The sequence below is a fragment of the Schistocerca americana genome, chromosome 7 (assembly GCF_021461395.2).
Source record: "Schistocerca americana isolate TAMUIC-IGC-003095 chromosome 7, iqSchAmer2.1, whole genome shotgun sequence".
NCBI lineage: Eukaryota > Metazoa > Arthropoda > Insecta > Orthoptera > Acrididae > Schistocerca > Schistocerca americana.
The window spans coordinates 134778245-134792110 of record NC_060125.1 but is presented as its reverse complement, the minus strand read 5'-3'; positions in this window follow the sequence as shown (position 1 = coordinate 134792110).

Genomic DNA, 13866 nt, shown 5'->3' with positions numbered 1-13866 from the left:
AGCGTGGAGGCCAAAGAGTTGGTCCATCTCTGCCTGTCCGTCTGTCACGGAATCTGTTATTTAGAATCCTGCGAACATTAACACTGACAATGAGAAGTGGAGCAGCTCCGTGCGGCATGAAGTACGTGTTTTCTTGCAGTTGTAAAGGCATGGACCTATGTTCTAGCAGAACAGATAGAATATTCTCTATAAAAGTACGGCAAGTTTCTGCGTTGACCATGAGTGGAATAACATGGGGCCCTCACAGTCAGCAACAATGCCGGCCCAATCACTGACAGAAAATGTTTGTTGACAATGTGTCTCCAGGGATACAACAGCGCGTCGGGGATTCAATGCGACGGCGAGTTATCCTTGTAAACGGCGGGCATTTTCTACATTTTATTTAGGGAAGTATTTCATATTGTAACCGAGAGGGTATTTTGAAAATTTCATTTAAGTAAATGTTTCATACAATGCTGGTACGTTCTGTTTCCGTGTTTTCCATTATTAATATGACTAAGAAGAGAGGTAGAAAATGAGATCTAACATGGAAATAAAGGGTTTCCGAACCCACGTCCACATAACATCTCTTCATCCTCTACGTGTGAGGAAATGTTTCCTGAAAGTCTGGCCACATTTTTTTCTTACAAACTGTATTTTGAAGTGCATCAAATAACTTCCTCGGCCCAAATGCCACCCATTCGCCTAGCAGCGTGTTCAGACCACTTCCATTAAATTTTTGGTAAGTGTCATAATTACATCTTCCAGTCCAGTCTGTTCCCTAAACCACTTCTACCATTTTCATATCCTCTTACTAATGTCCAACCTACAGCTCCCCATTTCTCAGATTAGTCCTTGCGACATTGACGAATTTCTAGACGGACTATGCAACAAGCGTTTCGCGGCCGTAATTCAACGATAACTTCTCACAAGTCCGGAAAAAAAGGATAATTCACTCGATCAGACAACGAACTCAATTTCTTAAATAAACGACACACGTGACAAGAGAAGAGAAATGAGAGCTGGATACTAGCGTCACCTACCTTCAGTGCACTAAAGTGGTATTTTATCTGACAAAAGTTAGCGCCTATTGAACCAGTTTTCAATAAACAAAGGGAATGCTTGGAGTAACGGCGCTACACTGCGCAACACTATTAAAAAATCACTTTTTCGAAACAACATAATTGTCTCATAGAGACGCATAAATTTGAAGTTTGTCTCAAAAGCGCCAGCAACCTTCCTCTGTAATCGTGCCAAATCTTAGCACCCTCCGACGTCAGCCTCTAGCTTGACAGCGTTTCAAACAGCAAGATGTCGACTTGTGCGGAAAGAAAGGCCACAGCTCAGAAGCCCGTGCGAAATGTAAGGTGGATTAATGACGTCACATTGGCACCAAATTTTACCACAACTCTGTCCACCGCCATTGTGGACGTGTCAGACGATGGGAAGGTCGTCACAACCGCTCTCACCAACATTCTTTTGACGCATCTGCGATGGAGTGCAGAACCGCGACACCCAGCATTTAAATCACGCAGTATTCTTATGGGTAACTAAGCAAACGTTTCAGAGATACCATCACTCGGAATCGACAAGAAAAGGTAGCTCGTGGCATAAAGGTTGTCAATTAAACCACCCCTTTCTTTGGAGTGTTGATTCCCATACACTTCGCAGTCGAAAACGACTGTTTGCAATGCGATGATCAACAAGACGACGTCTTTGACAACGTTCGACGTGCTGAATCTTCCTAAACGCTTCAGTCCTTTTGTGATGACCTCGTTGGGCAGCAAACCCACTGAACCTCGCTGGTAATCCCCTGCAGATCAGCACATCCGAAAATGTTAGCTAGAATTCAGTTATGTGCGAAAAGCTGTAGCAGCAAAGAAACAGCTCTCGAATAAAATGAAATATGACTGGATACCAATCGAGCAAAAGGAATCGCAGCTCAAGTTGTCAGTCTTATGGAGAAATATGCGTCAAACATTTCTCCCATCGCAGAGTAGATCTTTGTGGTAATGAGAAATACACACGAATGACAAAGTACACAACATGTACACTGGTGTACAAAATTAAAGCAACAAGCGGAAATTTTGCAAGGTTGCGTTTACTTTGCCACAAAACAGTGCAAACAGGTGATAGCAAAGTAGAAACAATGCAAAAACACACAGCGAAAACATCTACAACTTGTATAACGGTAGACAAAGATGTTCGTCGTTTTTTCCAACTTAACGGATTTGCACACGCATTCCGACAACTAATTAATGTGCTCAGTACGGGGTTTGACCACCTCTGGCAGCAATATAGGCCTGCCAACGATAGGGCATGCTGTGAATTACGTCATCAGTCTCATGTTGAGACACGGCATGCGTGCAATATCTTCCGCTTCGTAGAAAACATCAACCACCTGTGCTCTGTGAGGTCGAACATTATCGTCGACCAACACAAAGTCTCGGCCCACAGAAACTCGCAACAACCGCACATGAGATACCAAGACCTCGTCACTATACCTGACAGCAGTTAAACCTTGCAGATTCACCCATACAATTTCATGAAGAGGGGCTCGAGTCGTCAACGTAATCCCTGCGGCAGTATTAGGGATCCTTTTCGATATCGCTGTCTTTCCACAATGTTTGGATTCGAAATCTTGTTCCACGTTCCCTCCAGAAGCGAATGCGTCGAGAATTACTCTCCAGACCAAATTAGGACTCCTCTGCGAAAAGAACATTGGCCCACTGTTTGACTGTCCAGGTGACATTTTGACGACTCCACTCTAGACGTTCCCTTCTATGAGGACGCATCAGAGGCACACATACAGCAGATCTCCGACAGTAAAGGCCACTCTGCCGAAGCCTTCTGTACACCATTTGTCTCGGTACAACACGTCCACTGGATGCCGCGAGGTCACATGTCAGTTGCTGCGCAGTACTAAGGCGGTACCGTCGTGCCCTTACAGCCAAATAACGCTCCTCTTTCCGATGTCACATGTGGTTGACCCCTTTGTGATACAGTTCATAGATACAACAGAACGATTCACGTTAAGACTTCGGGCCCGGTCAGTTTGCGACTGTCCTGCTTCCATTCTTCTTATTGCCCTCCGCCGCAGAGAGTCTGATAGGCGTCTTATCTGTGTCATACTGCACCGTCTGTGACTGTATACACAGCGACTGTGAAGTGGAAGTACCCGGCGAACACTAACCCCTTTGATAGATGGGTTGACGTCATCGTTGACACGGTTGTCCGTTAAATATAATACTATCTTCCGTGCAGAACACGAGTGTACGGACATCTGTTGACATTTTGTATGACTATACCGTGAATTAGACACAAGACGGGCAAATATCGGTTTGTTACTTTAATTTTTGACACCAGTGTAGTTGCCAAAGCCACCGATGAAATATGTGGAAGTATTGGTTCGTCATTACACAGATTCACTTGCGAAACAGCATCAACAGTCTCGAAGATTCTGCGCTACTGTTTGTCAGTAATCGACCGATCGAAACCACGTCTTGTCAGCGTGAGGGAACTGCTTCTGCCCGACCGCGTGCGATATCCACGTACAAAACATAATGCTGCCCTTTGGATGTTGGGGCACTCTCCAAATACGCCATCGCAAATCGAAAAGCTATAATTGATGAACATCAGTCCGATACCGATTCCAAATTTTGGCATACAGCTGGAAAAAGTATCCACAAAACAACATTTGTCAAACATATTACATTTCACGGTTACCGGACCATCGTCAGTGCGACATCTCGTACAGTAATCAAATCAACAACTACAACAGTGACAGAATACAAAGTAACTTCAACCTCAGAACAGATTTTCACGGTTTGAAATACATGGCATCTATGAAAATGCAGTGAATGTGAACACTAGCCACTCCAAGGATTTGTTCCACATTATTACTGATGATTATCTATTCAGTCTTTATAGTATCAAGTCTACTGAACAGAAATTGGAGATATGAAAAGCTACGAAAACAAATGTGAAAGTTGTGATGAGGTATTTCCCATCACTTCGACCGGGGAAAAGTCCCGTGACGAAGTGGCGAATTTGAGCGTTTCTGTGTAAGTTTCCTTAAGGTACATTAAAAAGGCCACAAAGATTCATATTGGGCACAACATAGCCCGGCAGTGTTGTTAGGCAGCCTAGTCGGCCACGCGAATTGCAGTCACATCTTCCACAACAATGCCAGCTACTGTTGCCCGGCAGTATTCAGAGGAACATATTTCCGGGTCAGATATGTTCACACGGGAACATTATAGCCGTGAAATGGAAGAAAGAGAGCTAGTGGAAGTAAGTGCGGCTCTCCTTCATTTGTATACCACAATGAAAAAAATGGGCATGAAAAAGTGAAATCCGGCTTTGTGGTTCCATTATTTTGTAAGTAACTTTAAGTCGTGAACTGATGCTGGATACATAGCATTCCCAGAATACTGAAACACAAGTTTAAATACATCGTGTAAAACAGGTAGTGCGAGAGCTGGCAAGGCCAACACGAATATGAAATAAATATACCAGCCACAGCTAGACTTCCGATCACCCTTCACTTTTGGCTACTGGCGATTCATCCAGACATTTGATGTACACATATCAACAAAAGTTTTACATCGCCCCGATATGTTGTGCAGGTGGGTTGATATTGCGACTGTTGCAGGAGGTCGTCCGGGACGTTGTTTGTAAACATACACACAGTTACCACGAGCGCTACCTACAGGTAGAATGCCTTGTTTGAATGAACTGCAGCATTTCAGTTGAAAGTAAAGCACCGGTAGGGACGCATAACAGACGTCCGTGGAACAGTGAACATCCTTCGTGCCGAAACGGACAATCGCGATGTAATGTTATGTGTGCCTCACTGCTTTTTTTTTAAACTAATTTGTGCCTGATTTTATTCTGAGAAGCTCAGTAATGTATGTAAATACCGTAAATGTAAATGTGATTCAAAAAGTACTTGAAGTGAAGTGATGCACAGCTGGACAGCAAGAAACTCCTTAGCGCGAAATCCCCGCAACGATAGTAGTTGTGAATGTTTGAGTATGGACTCTAAAAAAAAAGACAATTGGTTTATTTAAAAAAAAAAAGGACTGTTAATCTGTATCTTGTGGAAAGAGGACGTGTTGCTAGGCCGTCACTCAGAGCGTTATATTTAATGAAAATTGATATTTTAGTGATAAAACCGAGTAAAGTATGTGTAAGAGTTGCCAAACATTTATGTATACGAATTTTCTGGAAGTGAAGAATAGAAATATCTTGATTTTGGAAAAGGAGGTGAACTTCATTGTCGTCACCGTCTATCAATCGACAGAATTGTAAGTGTACAAAGTTCACTAAAATACAGGAAAAAATGTATTCTCTATAGTTATCACTCGATAAGTAACAAACTCTCATAAGTTGTAACTTCCTGGCAGATAAAAACTGTGTGCCGGACCGAGACTCGAACTCGCGACCTTTTCAAAGGTCCCGAGTTCGAGTCTCGGTCTGACACACAGTTTTAACCTGCCAGGAAGCTTCATATCAGAGCAGACTCCACTGCAGTGAGAAAATCCCATTCTAGCTCTCATAATTTCTTAATTACAGTAATTGGATTATGTTCTTGTACAATAGTATGGTGCTGAACTCCACTGCCCAATTTTGATGTAGCAGGACGTGTAGTCTGAAGGAAGTTTGTGTGCCAAGCAATCTCCTTTTCTCACGAAGAGCAGATTCCTGTTTGATCTTATTTATATACAACAGTGGTCCCTTAGGTATGAAAAGCTACGAAAACTTGGGCTCAAAGCTGTCCGCAATACGGCCAAGTAACTAACAGAGTCGTATTTTAAACCTTAAAGAACAATAACTTCCTCCAAATTGCAATACGGCACCAACTGGTGCAGAAGCTGATCATTCAAGGAGGCAGCAACCAAAATTCAGGTACCAGTTACGACTTAAAGTAAAAATCTCAATAAAAAATCAATCTCTCTCTCTCCAAACACATATATAAATATTCATATTATTAAGATAAAAGTCATTTTATGGCGACCAATGCTAGCGCCCACACCATCACGTTACTTGTAGAACGCTTGTCACTCAGGAAAGTTGTTCGACATGCGCATTGTAGTCAAAGTAATGTGGTGTGGTCATGGAATCATTTTTGATCGACAGGTAGTATTAAAGACTTACAGGTCACAGGCCCTCCACGTTCGATAGGTGCTTGGGTCGATATGTACGATTGTTAACTCAAAGGAACCGTGGTCCGAGTGCTCCAGAACTGAATTTGGCGTTCGAAAAGGCTACAGTATGCCATGGACCGCATCAAACTGTTAGCATTTCATGATGTAAATGTCCATACCAGACGACCGTGGCAAGCACCGCATCGTGCACCACAACACCATGGACTCTGTTACAGACGGGCAAGAAAGCATTGTAACGAATTTGGCAGGAGGAGAAGGGGAGACTATAGAATTGTTGCTTAAATACAACAGAATTAATCACTGAAAGATTATTTGTTTAAACAGAGAATTTGAAAAGTTTGTTGTTATACTGTGTCGATGACATCAAGAACTGTGAACATGTGGGTGTATTTGTTACTGATCACCACTCAAAGATAACTTTGAGACAAATACATATATTTACTGCTAGAATAATTTCCAAACATTTCACTTTAGTAATTAGTTCTCCAGTGACACATAAAATTTAGTCCATTTCGGTGTAACTCTGAGTAATCTACTTCCTGTTGCTGCTGCTGAAGTCGTCGTCCTGGTACATTTCATCTGTTACGTGAATTCCATGAAATGATCCAGGTACCAAGTCGTTTTATAATGGTTTATTAATGAAAAGTTGCTCAACTTCTTCTTCGTGGGAGCCCACTTCACATAACAGGCTACATAGTCACAAAACCGTAGTACAACAATCGTATTATTACACAGACGTGCGACACTGTTGTGGCGTCTGTGAACTGTCTCCAACGGAGCCTCCACTGAGCCTTCTGCTCTCCCTATTTATGTGTTCGTAACAATGTTATTATGAAGTTATTATGAATGGCTACACACAAAACCTTTCCTATTTTATGCCCAATCTGGCGTATACAGTATAAAAGATTTTTACATAAGATATACATCTCATTATACAAAATAGTGAAAAACAAAAATGCCAACCTAACTTTTCTTAATTATGGCTTAATTAGTGATTGCAAAATATTCCTAGCATCTATTGGACGAACATGGCATAAAGGTAAACAAATGAAATAATAAATTTTATGAAATTTAATGAATTACACAAAATCACTTATTTTGTGCAGGTATACTAGATACAGTTGGAATTACGAAACTTTCAATAAATTGCCTCTTCGGAGAGTTTTTATTAGGGTACCGAAAGGAATGTAAAACAAAGGGTTGTTTTATTTCAGCATGCAAAATGGACGCCTCAGGGTTGGCGTTGAGTGTTGTTAGATCTGATCTTTTAGCAGACTGATAATAGCAGGCAACGTGGTTGGAGACTACGCGGTAACATCTAACGCCAGTACTGTGTCCCACATGTGCAACAAGATGGTGGCATTACATCAAACCACTATACTCCTCTCATGGTTTTTGAGGTCAACCTCACTGCTCTATGGTACAGGGACGAGATTTCCGACCAACACTAGGACCGTATCCCCAACATGTTGGTGTCAATTTAATGTTGATGGACGCTAACTCGCATGCTCACAGTGTTTTCCCCGTGAACACGTTCCTTCAGCGTGCTAAGATCACCTTCCTATTGCCCAGACATCAATCCAAACGGAAATGTATGGATTCGATTGAAACGAGGTGTCACTGAACGTCGACAAGCCTGCCTCCAAGCAAGAGGGCAACAGACGATTTTGTCATTACACAAATATTTGGACTTGGTGTTCTGGATACATTGCCTATGAATATAAATGTATGCCTCAGAGCTAGCTTTTGTTTTCTGTGCTATGAATTTGGAAGTGCAGGGGCGACGCAAAACTTTTGTTGAGATGTGTACCTCTTTAAGGTGTAGGCTTATTTATTATTGATATCGGTCTTGGCACTAGGCGTTTGCAACCCTTTGGTGGAAGGTCTCAAGGCGTTCATTAAAGTTGTTTGAAATAATAATCAAACGTTTATGTTAATATTGTATTGTGGTTCTCCAGTACAGTGAAACAGTTATGAGTTTCACAAAAGCGTTGCGTCTACGACATTAGTTATGGGACATGAAAAGTAATGCATACGGAGACCATATTAATAATAAAAAAGAAAGACAATTGGCAATTTGCTGCCCATGAACAGGTAAACGCACGTGGCGGATTTTCAAAAGAAAACTAGAAACATACGTAGACCAAAATCATGGCTCACTGTTGCATGTCTGCTACCACGATAGCAGCGAAAATAGCCATTTCCAGATTTTGTTGTTAGTTTATATTACTTTCTGTGTCCCACAGCTCTAATCATAGATGTACGCGTGACATTTATGGAATTCATGATTGTGTTGTTTGCCCATTTCTTCATGCCTGTAGACAACAGAATGTCTCTACTTACGCCACCTTTCGAAATCGAAATAATATTCTTTTACCGCTCGATTACGTGTTACCTGATTTGCCACTGCAATGCTGTCAGCTTGAGGAGGAGGAAGCAAGGCTGAGAGAGAGAGAGGGAAGCACTTGCAGACGAGGACAGAGATAGGTATTCCGCCGCAATACGAAATATTCTCCGCCCTTGGTGGACAACATCGGTAGAGAATCTCGGCAGTATCTCGGCAACGACCTGCAACAGCCTAATCCATCAGCAATATTGTCCGACTATCCCGCAATATTGCTGCGTGTCGCAGCCACGTTGTAGCAGTGATGACGGGAACAGTATTACGGCCACACTTTGCTGTACTGGTCTGCAAGATTTAAGGACGAAAGTAAGTTTCGCGTACTGTGTCACTGCCAAGTAACATAGCTCGGTGAAACATCGGACCATACACAGAAAGCACTGCTAAGTACAGTACAGTACAGCACATCACAGTACGTGAGACGAACAGGAGGCACATTTTTTTTTCTTTTTCTTGAGACAATAACACTGCCGGCCGGAGTGGTCGAGCGGTTCTAGGCGCTACAGTCTGGAACAGCGCGACAGCTACGATCGCAAGTTCGAATTCTGCCTCGGGCATAGATGTTTGTGATGTCCTTAGGTTAGTTAGGTTTAAGTAGTTCTAAGTTCTAGGAGCTGATGACCTCAGACGTTAAGTCCCATAGTGCTCAGAGCCATTTGAACCATTTTTGAACAATAACAATACAGAATTCACCGAGATTTATGACGATGCTCTGGACGTTACAAAAGGCTGGACATGGCTCTTAATAGGGTGCGTGATTACCAAAGAGGCAAATGCATGCTCTGCAACGTGCTCCCATACTGGCCATAAGGTTAGTAAGGAATATTTGTGCCAGGGGGGTTCCGTTGCCCCACCACAGCGGTTGACAGCTGCAGGGTGGTCATTGATGCATGCAGATTTCGTGTAATACGTCTCCCCAACTCATCTGATATGTGCTCGAGGCGATTTCAGTAGGAGGAATGGGTAGGCCAGTCCATTCGCCAAATATCCTCTCATTCCGAGAGCTCCTTCACGTGCAATGTTCAGTGCGATCACGCGCGTTGTCGTCCATAAAAATAAAGTTAGGACCGAATGCACCCCTGAAAAGACGCTCATGGGAAAGGAGTACAGTGTCTCAACAACGTTGATCCTTGAGTTCAGTACACCCTCGCAACATTATGGCTCCCCACACCATCCTAACGAGACTACCAAAACGATCATGTTCGACAGGGCTGTACGTGCCCTGATATGGCGAGCGGCGGGACCACGTTATGCAGCCAGGAGAGATGGGAAACTTAATGCAACCAGGAACACTGTCAAACATGGTCATTTGGTGGCCCAAGTGCTTTAGAGGCATAATGTTCCACGAGCGTACTAACACCCAAATCTTTGAACACGATCAACGTTATTGTGGCACTGTAATCCTTTCTCGTGAGCGTCTTTTCAGGGGTGCATTCGACGCTGGCTGGCTTCATTCTTGTGGATGATAATACACGTGCACATCGAACTACGCTGGTGGAGGAGCTCTTGGAAAGAAACGACATTCAGCGAATGGGCCGGCCTGCCCGACCCCACGACTCAACGACCGCCGAGCACGTGAGGGATACGTTGAGGATCCACCTGCACCAGCGACCATCCAGCAGTCAGCAAACGCGCTGGTAGAGGAATGGAACGTCCTGATACAAGAGCTGCCTACCAACCCTGAGCCTGCCATGAAAGCACGTTGCACAGAATACGCTGCCGTTCGTGGTGATCACACACCCTGTAAAGAACCAAGTCTCGCCTTCTGTAATGTCCAGAGAAGCGTCATAAATAGCGGTGACTTCAGCGTAACTATTGTCTTTGAATAACTGTGTCATTTCTGTTCGTCTCATTCCGTATTTCTGTCAGTTGCATCCCATATTTCGCGATAATACAAAATAATCTTCTCTTCTGAATTTTTCGACTTCCTCCATCAGTCCCATATGATGCAGAATCCACGCCTCACAGCAGCACTCCAGAAGAAGACGGACAGGTGTGGCGTAATCAGTCTCTTTAGCACACCTGTTCCACTTTCTAAATGTTCTGCCCATAAATCACAGTCGTTGGGTTGCTTCCCCCATGACATTATCTATGTGGTCTTTTCAGTTTAAGTTATTCGTAATTGTAATACCTAGGTACTTACAAGGGAACCTCCCCATCGCACCCCCCCTCAGATTTAGTTATAAGTTGGCACAGTGGATAGGCCTTGAAAAACTGAACACAGATCAATCGAGAAAACAGGAAGAAGATGTGTGGAACTATGAAAAAAATAAGCAAAATATACAAACTGAGTAGTCCACGCGCGAGATAGGCAACATAAAGGACAGTCTAAGCTGAGGAGCGCCGTAGCGCCGTGGTTAGCGTGAGTGGCTGCGGAACGAGATGTCCTTGGTTCAAGTCTTACCTCGAGTTAAAAGTTGAATTTTTCATTTTCAGTTTATGTAACAAACTCTTATGTTTTCATCACTTTCTTGGGAGTGATTATCACATCCACAAGAAAACCTAAATCGGGCAAGGTAGAAGAATCTTTTTACCCATTCGCCAAGTGTACAAGTAAGATGGGTCGACAACATATTCCTGTCATGTGACGCACACGCCGTCACCAGTGTCGTATAGAACATATCAGACGCGTTTTCCTGTGGAGGAATCGGTTGACCTATGACCTTGCGATCAAATGTTTTCGGTTCCCATTGGAGAGGCACGTCCTTTCGTTGTGGTAACCTACACTGTTAAGCTGAATAGCAGTTCCCCAAGCTCGAGGTTTTGCGGTGCGGTCGCAAAACACAGACACTAAACTTGTTACAGTGAACAGATACGTCAATGAACGAACGGACAGATCATAACTTTGCGAAAATAAAGAAATTTAATTTTTCACTCAAGGGTGGACTTGAACCGAGGATCTCTCAACCCGCAGCTGCTCACGCTAACCACGGGACCATGGCGCTACTGAGCTTACGTTATCCTTGACGTTGCTTATCTTGTGGATTCAGTTTGTATATTTTGCTTATGTTTTTCATAGTTCCACACAACTCCCTGTTTTCTCGATTGATCTGTGTTCAGTTTTTCAAGGCCTACCCACTGTGCCAACTTATAACTAAATCTGAGGGGGGTGCGATGGGGAGGTTCCCTTCTTAGCAGCTATCCCAGAATCATCACATCTTTGCTACCAAAGAATAAACAAAAAATAAATAAAATTTTAAAGATATTACATCATGTTATCAGTAATGAACTATAACTATTAACGGTCTTGGCAACTTCATAAAATATAAAAATTCCATTTAAATTCATCACTGTTGCCTTTACAGACTCTGAGACAACTGAAAGGTCAGTTACAGTTTTATGGAACTGATGGTATCAGATGTTTTGATTTTCGCGGGACGTTGTCTGTTGCTTCTGTAAGCTTAACGACAATAAAATATTATTATTATTATTATTATTATGTTCCGATTTTAATGGTGTCTTGACTTTGTGCGGGACGCTAAATGTCCTGATTTTTGAAAGCCGCTAACAATTCAAAACATGATGCGTATTCATTTAAAAAATGATCGAGTGGTTTACATTAAAGTTCTGAAACCAGTTCCTGAACGCTCCGTGGGGGTAACCGAGAAAGACAGAATACGGAGGGCCAATAGGTTGCGAGCAGCCGATAAGTAAAAGGATGCCTCAGCGCATTGTGGAACAACACGTTTCGTAAACATCCTGCAGCATGTCTTCCGTTGTTGTATTCTTATCATCACGGGTTCTTTTCTGAACAGAGTTTCAACTTCTGCCCCGCTCTCACCCATTACTGGCCAAGACTTCTGTTTTTTCGTTTGTCAAATCAAAACGATTACGGTACACAAAATATCTCCCATATTTTTAAAAGAAAAATCAACACCAATAAAAATGTGTAGTTACGAGAATGTCTGTGTCAAACGGTACGTTAATTTGGCCCCTATTTTATACACTGTTGCGCAAAACAGGACGAAAGTAACTTTTACAAGATGTGTAAGTAACATAGCTCGCTGTAACTTGGATCATAAGTAGAAAGAAATGCTGTAGCATACTGCAAAAGGTAACCGACGGATATACGGAATGAGACGAACAAATAGACACTTTTATTCGAAGACAATAATTACACTTAATTGTGAATTGCAATAAAAATGTAGATGTAGATGTATAAATTCTTTGTAAATCTGACTGAGTTTTATAGTCACTGGTGTAACGTTGCATACCCACTCAACCTGTGAAGTTCAGTCTGTCCGCCTACTCTTCTTTGTTGTTCCCTTTTTTTGTCAGGCAGTATATTTTGACCAATGGCCTTGCCTCAGTTGTGATACTGTTTCCTGTCAGATCACCGAAGTAAAGCACTGTCAGGCTTAGCTAACACATGGATGGGTCAACGTGCGTTGCCGAGTGCTGTTTGTTGGCAAGCAGGCCTTGTGACGCCAGTGGAGGAGCTACTTGAGTGAGAAATAGTGGCTCCAGTCACCTAAGCTAACGCCTGGGAAAGCGGTTTGCTGACCACATGCCCCTCCATCTGTCTGTAAACTCAAGAGCGAGCAGCGCTTTTGGTGGGGGAAGTGGCCTTTCCCGGAAGAACGCTGCCACCGGCCTACAGGGGCACCCAAAATCTGTTGCCCGTTTTATCGGTCTAGCGGTGTAGATCGGCGTGCAGTGATATACGTCGCTTCTGTGCGTGGGATCTTAGTTTCCAGTACAGTGAGTTAACTTTGTATAATTACTGATGTTCTTCGATAGCCTGCATCTCGTGGTCGTGCAGTAGCGTTCTCGCTTCCCACGCCCGGGTTCCCGGGTTCGATTCCCGGCGGGGTCAGGGATTTTCTCTGGCTCGTGATGGCTGGGTGTTGTGTGATGTCCTTAGGTTAGTTAGGTTTAAGTAGTTCTAAGTTCTAGGGGACTGATGACCATAGATGTTAAGTCCCATAGCGCTCAGAGCCATTTGAACCAACCATTTGTACTTCGATATCCGGAAGTGACGGATAATCGTCTAGCATTGCAAGAAAATAGGCAGAATACGAAGAAGTGGAGGTATTTGTGGAATAGCGAGCGTTCCATTGTCTCTAATGTTATTACAGCGTGTATTAAAGAGGCGACCCACAAAGAACTGTTGGCTAACAAAAAAATGGCTCTGAGCACTATGGGACTTAACAGCTATGGTCATCAGTCCCCTAGAACTTAGAACTACTTAAACCTAACTAACCTAGGGACAGCACACAACACCCAGCCATCACGAGGCAGAGAAAATCCCTGACCCTGCCGGGAATCGAACCCGGGAACCCGGGCGTGGCAAGCGAGAACGCTACCGCACGACCA